The sequence below is a fragment of the Myotis lucifugus genome, unplaced genomic scaffold, assembly GCF_000147115.1.
Source record: "Myotis lucifugus unplaced genomic scaffold, Myoluc2.0 scaffold_17, whole genome shotgun sequence".
Taxonomy (NCBI): Eukaryota; Metazoa; Chordata; class Mammalia; order Chiroptera; family Vespertilionidae; genus Myotis; species Myotis lucifugus.
The window spans coordinates 3,305,416-3,318,286 of record NW_005871065.1 but is presented as its reverse complement, the minus strand read 5'-3'; positions in this window follow the sequence as shown (position 1 = coordinate 3,318,286).

The window sequence follows — 12,871 nt, the reverse complement described above, 5'->3', positions numbered from 1 at the left end:
TTAATGCAGTCAATATAGTCAGGATGGGTCACTATGAGTTATGTTACCTGACCTGGAGAGAAAAGGCCTGGGTTCATAACTCACATCTTCCCCTCACTGGTTGTGAAATCTTGAGCCTCTGAGCCTCTGATGAAATATCAGACGCCTGCTTTAAATGAGTTCTATTGAAATTTAAGATAGATTTGCAAAGTTCTCGGCAGAGAGCCTGACTCAAAATCGGTTCTGAGTAAAATGCTAGTGTGCTCTGTATTGAACAGAAAAAAAAATGTATGAAGGGCTTAGCCAGTGATGCATTTTTGCTCTGTATTCACCATTAGTCTTGTCTTCCCTCTTCCTCACTATCCTGCTGCTCCCCCCACCCCCATTGTATAAGCAGCTCAATCTTTAACATGCATTACCTTAAGGGAGAGAACATGACCTTCGCCTGCTGACAGCCAGCTGAACCCAGGCGGTGGGAGGCTTCTTACCCCCTTTCCTGTCCTTGGACTTGATGTTCTGCCCTCTATTTCCACAGCCGAAGCTGTTTTCCAGGACACAGCCTTTGAAAGAGCAATGCATGGAGAAACCTTGGCATATGTGACTGAATCCCTTGAAGGCCTCCATATAAACCTTAAGATTCTAGGAGGTGTGTATGGAGATCTACTCTGCTCCCAGCCGCGCAAAACAAGACTCTTTTGTCAGTTCCCTTATTTAAGAATCCAGTCGCCTACCTACCGGAGTCTTCTCTTCCTGGGTCTCCATCCGCCCTCTGGATACAGGGCCAGTTTCTGAACCAACAAATCGCGAGCCAATGAGGAGACAGGCAACATGAGTTTTGGAAAAGAGACTTGAGAGGTGGGAATCCCCAGGTCTCTGTGTGAGAACCAGTGGCCCGTAGGTTAGATGCTTGTGGGCCACTCCTTACCCCCTCTTCTTCCCTCCGCCCCCCCACCCCCCAATTCCATGTGAATACGCAGATGTTCCTGGTATATTGGCTGATCTAAAACACTTGTTGCAGAACTGTGCTGAGCTCACTCAGGCAAAGAAGGGAAGAAGTGGCTGCAGCAGGTAAGGTAAAAACGTGTGAATTGTCATTGTTTGTTAGGATTAATTAATTATATGTTTATGCCCTTCCATGCAGTATGTCCTACTATTTTTCTTTAGTTCAGAAATACATATAATTTAATTAGAAATAAAATAAATACTGGAATGAATGTCAGAAGGTCTGAGTTCTAGATCTGACATAAAATAAGTGACTATTTGAATGTTGAGCAAATCACTAAATGTCAGCATTGGTATCATCACCAACTAATGGTTGAATTAAAATATCTGAGCTTAAATTTTTAAGTGGTCAAAATAAATAAATTTAGATAAAGAATTAGCTTTTGAGAAATAACGTTTTAACAGTGAAAACAAAAGTTGGTTCTCAACACTTCTTTCTTTTCCACAAGCATTGCCAAATTTCTTGTATTATATTGTTGAATTACAATAAATAATATTTTTGTGTTATTATTTATACCACACTCTGGAAGACAGTCTCTACCGAGATAATAAATGAGTGCACATCACCACTATTGGCTGTTATAGTAATGTTGATTTATTTTGCAAAAGATGCATAATTAGAAATCTTTAAAGATGAAGAGAAACACATTCATCTTATTTCACCACTTTCTATCCACATCCCAGTGAGGACATCGTAGAAGATCAATGACTTACAATAATAATAACTAAATGTGCCATTTGCTAAAAAGTAATGTCTACTAACTTTTTTATCACTATATTAAATAATACAGGGAGAAAAACCTAGGAGGAAGATATGATTCATTTTTACTCATGACATGTGGCAATAACCAATAATGAATACTAATAATTAAATATAGGAAATTTACTAAATTAAGTAATAAATTTTTAGATGAGTTTCATCTTAATGATGAATTTTTCTTGCCTATTCACAGAATCCTTACCACAATTTAATTATGTATATTACTCTTAAAGGAACTAAAGATTGAAAAGGGAAACATTTTCTGTAAAAGTTGATCTAACAGAGATTAAGATTATGGATCTAAGATCTTTCCATTTGTAACATATGACAGATGAATATGTTCTTGTACATTTTTCATATAGTAGAGAATTATGTTCTCTAAGCAGAGAAAACTTACTGTTAAAGCAAATACATAACTATTTGTTGCACATGCCTTCAACATTTTCCTATGTATTTAGAAAGAGATTTAATTCATAGAAAGGAATTATACTGTATATTTTCTTATTTCACCTAACAATGTGTCTTGGCAATTTTTCATGTCCAGTAATAGACATCTACCTCATTTTTTTTCAGTATGATATAGAATGCCATTTTTTAAAGTTGCCATATTTTATTTAACCATTTCAACAATGATGCATATTTGGTTGTTTTTAATTTTTCATGACTTCAAAGTTATACTGAATATATTTGTCCTGGATGCAATATACTTGTGAAAGTAATTGTTCAAGGACAGATACTAAAAAGAGAATTGATAAATTGTATAATTATACTTTTTGCTAAATTCTACAAAATCGTGTGAGTAAAAATGTGTAGCAATTACCATCTCACTAATGTACAAGAATCCCAGTATTTCCCTACACGGTAACCAACATACACTATTAACAAACTTTTGCCAATATATTGGAAACAGAAGGAAGAGACTACTTTGAATATGTACATTTCATCACTATGTATAGTATTTTTTCATGAAATGTCTGCTCGTTATTTTTTAAATACTTTATGTTTTTTATTAATATTAAAATATTACTTATTTGATTTTTTATAGCAAATATATCTGTATGCTTAACACTAACTGTTCAAGCAAGCCTTCAAATTCTGGGGAATTAACACAATAGGAATGTATTTATCACTAACATAGCAGCTTATTTCTTACTTACATGACATACGACTCATAATATATGTGTTCCAGATTGACCAAGTGGCTTTCCATAGATTAGGGTCTCTTCCATCCCAGGACTGACATCCTCAGGGCCCTCAAAGTGCTCTTTATCCAGTCTTCAAAGGGATGAAAAGAGAACCAAGGATTCTCACCTGCTTCTCAAAATCCCTGGGCCGGAAGTGAAGCATTAACTTTCCATTCACTAGGACTACTCTGATGGGAGTAAAGGATGAACAGGGGCTGGGAAATACTACCCTTGGCTAGAACCAACTCTATGCTATAGCAGGGGGAAGGCAAACATGGCAAATATCTCTTCAATATCCTGTTTTCATTTCCTTGGTTAAATAGCCAGAAGTGGGATTGCTGTATCAGATGGTAGTTTTATTTTTAGTTTTTTGAGGAACCTCCATAATGTTTTCCATAGTGGCTGCATCATTTAGCATTCCCACCACAGCGCACAAAGGTTCTTTTTCCCCACAACCTTGGCAATACCTGTTGTATACAATGTAGTTGTCCGTTTATGGTAGCCATTCTAACCGGTGTGGCTACACTCTATTCTCTCCAAATTTTCCCTTCCAAAAGGCAACAGTTGAAAAACATTTTAATTATTTCTTCTGATATTTATAACTATATTTCAAATGGCATATTTATTCAAACTGCCTTTTTTGAATGACTTATCCTTGTGGTCATAAAATTGAAAATTTTACAATCTTATCTTCTTTTTCTTGTCTGTTTACCCCTTATCTTAGTTCATTTGGACAATTAAAACAAAAGTACCATAGATTGGGTGGCTATAAACAACAGAAATTTATTTCTCATAATTCTTGGAGGCTGAGAAGTCCAGGATCAATGTACCCACAGGTTCGGTGTCTGGTGAGAGCCCGCTGCCTGGTTCATAGATGGCTGTCTTTTAGCAGTCACCTCATATGACAGAAAGGGGAGGGGATTTTTTCTGGGTCTCATTTATAAGGCCACTAATCCCATTCTTGAGGGAAGAATCACATCCTAAGGGCTGCATCTCCAAATATCATCACATTGGGCTTTAGGATTTAACATATGAGTTTTGCGGGGCACAAACATTTGGACTATAACACCCATAATATATTAGTCACATGTATAGTTTCCCCTTAATGTGGTAGCAATACATTCTATTGTTATTAACAACCCTGATACTGGTACATTTCCTTCCTTTAATAAAACAATTCATTTTTCTGATCAGTACTATCCAGTATTATCCATTATATTATGTTCTGTAATTATATTATTCAACATAACCCTCCTAAAAAAAACTTCTGAGTTGAGGATTTTGATATTTCTGTTACATATGAATAACTAAGAAATTCCTAACAGTCTTATCAAGTGGTATCCATCAAGTCCTATTTGCTGGATAAGTCGATAGTTAAAAAAAACTCAAATATTTGGACTTAAATGTACTAAAAATCAAATTATGTTTCAAAACCTTTATATAGTCATATATTAAAAACATGAAAGTACCTCATGATTAATCTATGGACACTTCTAGATGGAAAGAGATTTCTTCACTGCAGAGTCCTCACAAATAATACTTCAATGTTAGAATATAGGCATGATCATATCTTCTAACCTCAATATTCATTATTTCTCCAAGCTCCAGGAAAAAGCCCAGCTGTTCTGTAGATGGTGTGCATATACCACCTTCTATATCAACATTTGTTAAATCAAGTACTATCTTGCTTTCCCCTTTCAAAAATAAAAGTCATCTTTCTACTCCAAGTTCTTTATATTTCTGGATGACTCAATGTCTATGTGGACAATCAAATACCCTGTTCTGAGTTTATAACTTCATCTCTAAGAAATACTTTCATTTTTCTTCCATTACCACTACCTGTATCCATGCCCACATCTTATACATTATCATCACCCATTTCACTGCTTCATCTAGTTCAGTGGTTCTCAACCTTGGCTGCACATTAGAATCACCTGGGAATCTTTTTAAAATCCTGGTTTCTGGGCCTCATCCTCCGGAAATTCTGTTTCTTTGTTATGGGGTGGGGCCACAACGTTAGTAACAAAGAAACAGAATTTCCGGAGGATGAGGACCGGAAATCAGGATTTTAAAAAGATTCCCAGGTGATTCTAAAGTGCGAGCCAAGGTTGAGAACCACTGATCTAGTTCAACCATCTTAGTTCCCACTTATTTTCCCAGCTTGCTATACCTTTAAGACATTAAGACTTTCAATCTCATTATCTTTCTACATTCTTCCCTCTCCTTGAATTCCCTTCCTGATCCAACTTTGTGGACTTTAATCTCCAATCCATATTTGCCAATATCCACAATTCCATTGTGTATTCAACATTTAAGGAGATTAAGAAGTTATTGTGGCAATCTAATCATAATTGAAAATAAGATCTGAAAAAAAAGATGGTTGTTTGAATAAATACTGTGACACCACTGTGTCAAAAATAAAATAAAATGGCCCTGCTTGTGTGGCTCCATTGGTTGGGCATCATCCTGTGCACCGAAAGTCACAGGGTTAGATTCCCAATCAAGGCACATCCAGGTTTCAGGTTCTACCCCAGTCCCCAGTCAGAGTGCACGCAGGAGGCAGCCGATAGACATTTCTCTCTCACATCGATGTTTCTCTCTCTCTCTCTCTCTCTCTCTCTCTCTCTCTCTCTCTTTCCCTCTCTTGCCCTCCCCTCTCTCTCCCTCCCTCTTCCTTCCTCTATCTCTAAAATCAACAAAAACATAAATAAAAGTAAATGCTCAGAGATCTCCATTTTCCCTTTCTTAAATTCCTACTCTCTAACCATGTAAAATTTTTATTTTCATTAATTTGTAACCCTTGTTCCCACCAGTCTTCCACCCAACTTGACATAACAAAATTCTATTCATATTTTAAATGTCAGATTAATGATATTTTTCTTAGCTTAAAAAATTATAAAATGTTCTTGAGTATGCCCCATTGAATTTTGTAGCTCCTATCATTGCAATGACAATGCTTTATTGTAGTCTTTTGTTGTTTATGTCTCCCACTGAATTGCAAATTCCTTGTAGGCAAAAACTTTGCCTTACTTTGTTTATTTGTTGTTTTTTGGGGGGATGATCGTATAGTGTAGCACACTGAAGTCTTTCATAAACCTTTATTAAGGGGATAAATAGGTGAGAAATAAATATATTAATTGATTAATCTGTAATAGCCGAGTTGAATTAATAGATGGGCGGGTTCGAGGTGGAAGGAGTCAATGGGGAAAAAAAACAAAGGGAACATCTGTAATACATTCAACAATAAAGATAAACTAACAAAAAACAAACAGTAGAAGAAGAAACGTCCCAAAACACAAAAAGGCAACAGTACCAATTTGATAGAGTCAGTAAGTTAAAATTTCAAGGGTAAGAAATTCTATTCTATCATTGAAAGTCTTAGTTAATGGTATAAAAATATAAGAGATCAAGGCTTAGAAAATTCAAACAATTTTCACCGTGTTTTCCTGGCTGGTCGGATTTAGAATATGGCAAACCCCCGATACCTCATTCAAATGCTGAAACTCCCCCTAGTGGGTGTGATGGGGCACCCTGACTTTCCCATCTCCAGCAAACTGGTTTTTGGCTTAATTCTGGACACCTGAAAACTAAAGTCCTCCTATTTATGTATAAAGTGAATTATATGGAAAAACTCATGGGCCTTTTTGAGTTTAAAGTGTATAATTTAATGTGATATTTTATCCATGTGAAGTATTTAAAATTCACTTACATTAATTATTTGGTGTCATGTGACTACAAAACATAAAGTTTGACTTTATTCTATCCAACTCTTTCTAAAACAGACATAATTCCTAAAAGGAAACTTAAATTATTTTGGAGTTATCATTTTTGTTTGTTCTTATTTAATGGCACAAAATCTAAACTACATTATCTCTTTATTTGATATGGTGGCTTTCATTTTTATCTGGTTAGTGAAAATGAATTTGTCTTTTTAATGTACCATAATTTGTACATTAAAATAATGTTTCCTAATTTGACTAACAGCAAATGTTTGTTTGTTTGTTTCTAATACAGCCCAAGGTTGTTAAGATTATAAAATAGCAAATGTTTATTTACAGATAGATAATTGATTTAGAAATATACACAATTAGAATGTAAAACAGTCATGCATTCAACTGTATATAGCTAATAATGTTTCTGCGGAACAAAAATATAAGTGCTGAATTCTATGTAAAGCAAGTAGAATGAACGTAAATTGTATAAAATGATGAACTTATTTCTTGTAAGACTTAACCAGATGGATACATTTAAGGCAATCTGAGGCGGCAGCAGCAGAATTATTTAACATGGCAAAGTCTGGTGGCAGAGAAAGAATACTGGCCAAAAGTCCATACTCGGTGATTTAATCTAAGTTGTGCTTATTCACTATTTTAGAACAGGTTGTCCTGGAACTGACCCTGAATCAATGTTTTACCTGAATAACAATAACCATTAATAGAGAACACACAGAAAAAGGGGCCAAATGATTTAAAATAGGGGTGTTCCCAGCAGAAACTAGAAAAGGACTTGAAAGTAAGGCCTGCAAGTGAGGCGCTCACTCAGGTGGCCACAAATCTCAGCAATTAAGGTGAGTTCTATCTTAATGCAATATCTCACATAAGTAGAAATTAATACAAAAAGCCATGATGAACAAAATGTCAGACAGGCCGCTGTGCTGCTCTTGGTTTGGAGTTTAACCCTTTGCTACTGAGCAACAAGAACAGCCCTGTGAGCAGCAGAGGGTCCCCGGCCCTCCTGCAAAGTAGGCTTGTGACCGTTGACAATAGTGTGCAAAGAGATAGAGCAGCACGGGACTTTGAATGTTGTCATTTTAAAAAATATATTTTTATTGATTTCAGAGATGAAGGGAGAGAGAGATAAAAACACCAATGGTGAGAATCATTGATCAGCTGCCTCCTGCATGCCCCACACTGGGGATCAAGCCGCAACTCTGGCATGTGCCCTGACCAGGAATCGAACTGTGACCTCCTGGTTCTTAGGTCAATGCTCAAACACTGAGCCATGCCCACCGGGCTGAATTTTGTCATTTTTAAAATATAAAGCGTACGCTAACTTCTTCTACTGGGTTTAAAATATAGGAAACTATTTTGGAAGTATGCATATGGGCACACATTTTTTGTTTTGCCTCAGGCTCCAGTGTGGGTCAGTGTGGTACAAGGAAAGGCAAGAAGCATGCCATTTTAGGTGAAGTCTTACATGCAACTTAGTCCCTTGAGGAAAAATGGAATATAATTTACACAAAGTTTGTCCATCTTGCAATAAAGGAGCTGAGATTTGATTCTCTCGTACCAGATAAGCATTGACCATCAGCAACCTCTGGAAGAAGGTGGGACAAAGACCCCCGGCCATTTCAGGTTTTCCATACAGACGTCCAAGGACAGTGGTCTCACAAGATGGCAGGTGCAAGGTTTAGCAGCAAAACACACTGACATGTGGAACAAGAGGGTCGTCTGGCCAGGGCAACAATTAAATTTTTTTTCTTTCCCACTAGACGTGTCTTGTGACCATCAGCAAGCTATTTAAATTCCCTAAAGATAATTCTTATTTTGATCACCTCACAGGTTTGGTATAAATAAACAAATGTAAGGTAGTAAATTAACTCACCATTCTCAAATTATCTATCACTGTCCATTAATAGAGAAGTCAGACATAGGAGCCAACAAGTGAGGCTAAAACAGTTCTGAGTAATGAAATAATAGTACAAATTACTGACATTGAAATTCACACACTATTCACAGTAGTGGTTCTCATTTTCTCTCTGAGACTCTATTTCTTATTATGTTTGATCAAAATTACAGAATTTAGTTGTGTGGTTTCCAAGCTCCTGCATAACTAGGAAAAATAAATAAGGTGAGAGATAGACTGTTCCAGATAGAACTGCCTACAATGAGACAGCTTGACTGGAGAGAAATGAGAAGTGACCATCTACCAGAAAAGTGTGAATTATAAAAATGATAAAAATTAACATAACCAATAGACACGGACACTGGGGCATTGGGGGCTTGTCCTGGGGGGTGGGAGTGGTTGGGGAGGGACTGATGGGGGGGAAAAGGAGACGTATGTAATACTTTAACAAACAAAAAATGCCATAGGACTTTAAAAAAGATAAAAGTCAGATAAATGACTGAATTATAAAATCAATTTTTTAAAAATATATTTTATTGATTTCAGAGAGGAAAGGAGAGAGAGATAGAAACATCAATGATGAGAGAGAATCATTGATTGGCATCCTCCTCCACACCCACCACTGGAATCAAACCTGGACCAGGAGCTGGAGGATGTGTACCATATGCATACCAATGGAGGGTGCCTTTATGGTGGCAAAGGCAATAGAAGCTAAGAGTTGTGGTTGTGATAGTGTGCTCAGTAATAACCAGTGACTATGAGAGTGCTTTGCATAATGGAGCTAATAGTGAACATGTCTATAAAAAAAGAAAACGGCCGCATTGAGGCCAAAATTAATTTTTGCATCTAACTTATATCTAACTTAAGGAAGGTTTCAAATATATATATAATTTTATTTTACCTTTTCCATCACCATTTATCCCCTCTATACCCTCTTCCACATCCTCCCCCTCCCCTCTCCGAAATCACCATACTGTTGTCCATATCCATGAGTTCTCTCTCTCTCTCCCTCTCTCTCTCTCTCTCTCTCTCTCTCCTCAATTCTTCATCCTTATCCCAAGCCCCCAACACACACGCACACACGCACACACATAACCAGAGCTGTCTGCCTGCTTTCTATCTACGAATCTGTCTGTATTTTGCTTAGTAGTTTTAGTTTGTTCATTAAATTCCACATATGAGTGAAATCCTATGGTACTTACCTTTCTCTTACTGGCTTAGGAGAACATTATGCTAAGTGGGGGGGGGGGGGACCTTAAACTCAAACAGAGGACTCTTCAAACTAAGACTATTTTATTTATGTTTGTATTTATTTTTTTATTTGCCATCTTGACCTTGTAGGCATTACAAGCCTGTTACTATTGTGGGGATAAGCAATAAAAATTAATTCTGATTAGCAGATACAAAATGTAAATTCATTAAAGAGCTCTAGAGATACTGAGGTCACTCACAAAATTAAAAAAATAGAATAAAAAAGTGAAGGACCGGGTAAATAAAAAATTCCATGTAGTAGGAATTAAATCAGCTGTGTTTTCAAGTCTTTTTGACACTGTTCAAGATTCAAAGCATCTAAAGTAAGTCGCAATGATCAAAGCTAAGTCCTGTGCCCATGTATGTCTAGGGATCTCCAGAAAACCCTGACAGACAGCTCTATAAAGATTACAGACAAGGAGAGAGAGGTAATACCTAGAAAAGAAATCAAAGTGTAATTAAAAAAAAAAGAAGAAACTCATGGACACAGACAACAATGTGGTGATTGCAGGGGGAAGGGAGATCGGTAGAGTTGGAAGAGGGGATAGGGAGGATAAATGGTGATGGGGAAAAAAATAATACTGGCATAATTATAAATAAAAACTTAACAATTGAGATTATATGATATGAATAGAAAAGCAAAAACATTCAAAACCAAAAATTAAAATAAGTATCTCAAAAGCTATTAAGTGCATGTTGGTTAGACAGGAGTCATATGCAGGCTAGAGCAATTTCTGAATAATACTCAATAACATCATGTCTTAATCATCTAACAAAACTGAGAGTGAAAGATAAGCAAGTCTGATGACCCTATACTGTTATGAGGTTTGAGCTGCAATTTGAATTCAATCTTCTTGTCAACCAAAGCATAAGAGTCACATCAGAGATCCATATTCCACCATATAAAAATTGATGTTAATACCTACTATTTGAGTCATCAAAACAATTGTTTTAAATATAGGACCTATGTGCATTTTGAAACAATATTTTGAATGATACTTAAACAATTATGCCCTCATATATTTAAGAAGTTCTGATTCAAAAAAAGGTTTTCTCACCCAGCCAGCATGGCTCAGTGATTGAGCATTGACCTTTGAACCAAGAGCTCATGGTTCAATTCCTGACCAAGGCATATGTCCAGGTTGCAGGCTCGATGCCCAGTGTTGGGCCTGCAGGAGGCAGCCGATTGAATATTCTCTTTCATCATTGATGTTTCTATCTCTCTCTCCCTCTCCCTCTCTGAAATCAATAAAAATGTTTTTAAAAAGTATTATCCCATAGTTAAGAATAACTGAGACAAATAATTGTATTATTGCTATGATATATGTACAATACTGAAAAGCTGCCATGTTAGAATCGCATAGATAGCCTATAAAAATATGAAGGGTTGATTGAGCTTCTCAAGTACACAACATTTAAATGCAATGTGTAGAAGTCAGTGATATTTTAGCATTCTGCATTCATTAATTTTCTAACAAATTAACACATTGTAAATTTGTTAGATGTAAATGGCAATCGCTTTTGATTACATGCCACTTCTGAATTAAACACTGGTTTTCTCTGCAAAGGAAAAAGGAAATAAAAGCTTACAGGTGCATTAAACATTTATCTGTGCTATTCACATGAAGATGATCAATTTCAGGATTCTTCTGCATGCAAGTTTTATAAGAATAGCAAAATAATTGATGCAGAGCTATTGACCTGAGCAGCAGCATAACTTACTTATCAACAAGTCAACGACATGCTCTTTCCCGTTGCCCTAGCTCTCCCAGGGTCTCTGTGTATGTTAGCTGATTAGTGATTTTCAGATGTTATAATAGCATCCCAAGAATCCAGTATTATAATTTCTATTGAGGAAATATGTATATATTTCAGTTAAATTAATCGTAAGAGTGGGTGTGTTTTTTCTTTCATTAACATTTCTACAACTGTTTTCCATTCATCAAATAGCCATTGGCACCCAAAAGCTTGTTCGAGTAAACCTGGGGGTGGTGGTGTCTATTCTCTCTTATGGGAAAAGTGGCCTATGTGAAATTCCGTACCCTCTTTTAACGCCTGCTATGAAGGTGCATGTTTAAAATGCAGGGGCCTTGCTCCCATTCCTTTTGATACATTAGGTTTTCAGGTCATTTTGATGTACACCAAAATCTTAAAAATTCCCCCACATATGGCACAGAAAAATCCAAGTATCACTTCCAGAGAGAAAATCTTTCAACATGATCAGAATTTGACTAACACAACATCATGATTTGCCAAAAAAAAAAGGCCTACGTCATAACATCTCTCCCTAGTGCTTTGCAGAATGACCAGCAAGCATCTCCAAATGCCATAAGTAGGTTTTCAACATGACGTTCTAATACCAGAAAAAGTGCTGTGTTTTCCTGCACATTTTCTCCTTCCGTGTACTATCTTCTTAAATACTCTGAATAGACATTCACACAATGTGTTGGTCTGACAAAGCCTCCTCATATTTTTTTCTGCATTTTAGCAGGATGCCCTGAGCATAATATATCTTATCGATGCCAGATCAGACAAATCTCAGAGTAAAGGGAAAACCAACTGCTTGCCTCAGTGCAGAGTAGCAAGTATAGAGAACCAAACAGCATGAATTATGTCAATACTAAACTAAATTTAGATCTAAGAAGCCCAAGTAACTCCCTTGCTGCCCTTATTTCTATTGATTAGAGATGTTTAAAACCTTTAATTGATTAGGGTCAAATTCCTTGAGGATAATTTTAAAATAAAATGAGAAACAATGATGTTTTTAATATGTGTTTTTGTGTCTGTTACCAAATTAAAATAACTTTTGTGCTTCATTTGTAGGGGAACCTCTACTATTCACTATGAAATGAATTCTTTCCTGCCAAGTCCACTAAAGATGTAGTTGTTAAACCATTCATTCATCCATTAAATAACTTACCAAATGTCCAATATTGCATGGTCCTGTATTAGTATTTGAAGTTTTAAAGGGGGAAAAATACACTCTGTCCATCAGGACTGCAAACATTAATACAAAAACTAAATGGGGGGAAAATGACAATAAATGTTCTAACAGGATTATGCACAAATT